We start from the raw sequence: 2,985 nt of genomic DNA on the forward strand, positions 1-2,985 counted from the left end.
AACTATAAACTGAAAGGGTCTGCACTTTAAGGGTTTGATTTTTAAAGCCAAATTTTATTCTGAACATTCAATGGCTTTCAGATCAAGTACCCCCAGGCTGTCCAGGTCAAAGTGTGAAAAGTGGTCAAGAGCTTTTATACCCCTCTCTTCAAAAAAGTACGTATATACCCCTGGAAAATCACCCTTCACCACAACATTGAATGTGCTTTTGAAATATTCACTGGTACTTAAAAGGAAAGAAAATTAGCTAACCTGATTATTCTGTTGCAATGTTTGTAATGGGACTGTATTTTCGTCTGTTTCTTTTGGTGACAATGAATTATTCATTGGAGCAGGAGGCAAATCAAAATCATCGTCTGACGATAGTTCATTAACCTTATCCAGAAAGGATAAGGATTTAGTCATGAGATAAAACTTAGCCTTTGTCAAACGATTTTCTTGCAGGTAACCACCCAAACTAAATTGAACTTCTTTTTCCCATCAACTTCAATGGTAGATGGCAATGGAGTTTCATCATCGAATTTGCCCAAAAGGTTATCATTAGAGCAAGCTGACCAACTTGTGATTTTCCCTTTGGAAAGAAGATCTTTTCGGCTTCTCCTAATATATCTTGCCTTGTAGATGAATCATGCATTTTCGCTGATCGTAAACCTCCTCCACGTTTGGATCGGACACCAGCATACCGCCCTGCCTTCCTATCATAATGTATCCAGCCAATGCTGATTGACCTTTCTCTTTTTGATTTTGTCTTTTTTGTTGATCCTTGACCTCTTTTAACTTCCTGGTAAAGTTTTTCTTCATTATCTTCAACCATTTTAGGCAAACAAAAGGCTCTTAATGCAAGCAAGTCACCTCTTGCTCGAATACCCATGTTTGATAAAACTTCATCGGCTGCTTGGTTTATCGCTGTTTTCGTCCATCTGAAAAAGGAAAACCACATATTAATGTATACCATTACATAACTACTGTCAACGTGCAGTAACTTTTAAGGAAAGCATAAATATACCAAATTCGCAGAGATAAAGTTAGGGATATTCTAACGATGTCATAAAACATCAGCATTCATAAAAAGTTTAACAACGATTATACTTACCCTACTTGGCCTGGGGGGTGGGGGCAAAAATTGCCCCCCCCCCTGTCACTTTTTCCCCCGGTGCATTTTGAGACATGGGTTTAGGGCCCTGAATTTTTATGACAATTTCTGAAATTCTATTCTACACCAAAATAAAAAAAAATCAGCCAAAAATTTTTCCCACCGCAGCCGCAGCGGTCTCATTTTGGATTTTGGATTTCCAAACGGCCATATAAATTGAACCTATGGTCAAATTGACCTGAAATATTGCACAGTAATTCGTATTTAGATATAGAATGAGACTGCATAATTTTTTTTCCCCAAAATCCTCTTGGTTTGAGGGGTCGATTTTTCGGGCAAGGGCGATAAGTCTTTTTGGTCCAAATTTTGATGTGACGTCATCACGTGACTTTTCGAAAACTTTTTTTTGCCATTTTGTTTTATTGGTGATGGGGTTTCTCTGTGCCAAATTTCATTCAAAAAGGACAACTCTATCTGGAGTTCTGAGGGGGGGGGCAATTTTTGCCCCCACCCGGTCCTTTACATACCCGACAAAAGCCCGGTCCAAGTAGGGTTAATCAAAAATTTGAAAAATAAAAAAGATTTTTCTCAGATTTCATAAAATTGTAACCCAAAGATTTACAGTCATTTTGGCTGATTGTGAGAACATGAAATTTTTGAAAAAATGAAAAAAAAACACCCCAAAATACCAAAGTGTACCAAATTTCATCCAAATCCAAATCCGACAATCTATGAAGCATTCACCCTGCCCCAAAGTTTTGTACACGGACAGACAGACAGACTCACAGACAGACATTTTAAGATTCTAGCTCAACTGAAGTTGAAAGCATATTACATTCTAGCTATTTCATATTTAAAATTATTAAAAACATTGAAATGAAGTAATTTATCCCCACAAACTTCTGTGGATTTTTTTAAATATATACACTGAATTTTAATAAGTCGAGCCATAATATTGACATGTATGGACCCAGCTGAACCCAGGGTTTTGGGGGCTGTATTGGAGAATGAGGTTAATCAGGGGAGACAATTTACAAATTATTTAACTCTTCGTTGTCCAGGTTTTCCCTGGCTGTTGGTAGCAAAATAAAAAATACAAAACTTACCTTCTCTTTTTTGAAGTTTGATATTGTTACTTCACTCATTTGTCTTCTTTTTAAGAATCGAACCACCTGAAAGATGTTTGAATTATTAAACAATGTGTGATACTAACTGCTTGACCTGACTAGAATATGATTCCAAATAATTACTTTTGTCATATATATGGTAAATGTTTTACATGTTGAAGCCCAGAACGTCCAAATATTTGAAAGTGTAAAATCTGCCACAAAATCAAATATATTTGAAATCATCATATTTTAAGGTCTATCCCAAAATTATGTGGACGCTTTACATTTTTAACAACATCTTGACACACAAGCATCACATTTAAAAGTTATTAACTGTTGGAAAGATCATTAAAAGAAGCTTACTTTCAAAATTCAAAATAATTCATAAATTGAAAAAATGAAACTTTTCTTGTTGATAAAAGTTATAGCCTCTCAAAGAAGACCTACTTTTCCCATTTTTTGGTCGTTTTAGGCCTACTTTGAGGGGCTTAAAACTCTTTTTGAAAACTCTCAAAAGAATCTGCTTCAAATTATAGTTCCAAGGGTGTATATCTTTTAAATTAAATTGGTGATGCCTGTGTGTCAAGATATTGTTTTAACATGTAAAGTGTTTACATACTTTTGGAGAGATTTAAGATGTCCATTTTCTTCTTCTAATTGTTATCAAATATATCATTTTCATAAATAACAAAAATTATTTTCTGTGAAAAAAGTAGTGTTCCTGAGTATATTTTCAACGGTATATACAAAATATATTATTAAAATGAAAAGTACTTGTTGGAA

The sequence above is a fragment of the Clytia hemisphaerica genome, unplaced genomic scaffold (genome assembly GCF_902728285.1).
Source record: "Clytia hemisphaerica strain Z4C2 unplaced genomic scaffold, Clytia hemisphaerica genome assembly, whole genome shotgun sequence".
Classification (NCBI taxonomy): Eukaryota; Metazoa; Cnidaria; class Hydrozoa; order Leptothecata; family Clytiidae; genus Clytia; species Clytia hemisphaerica.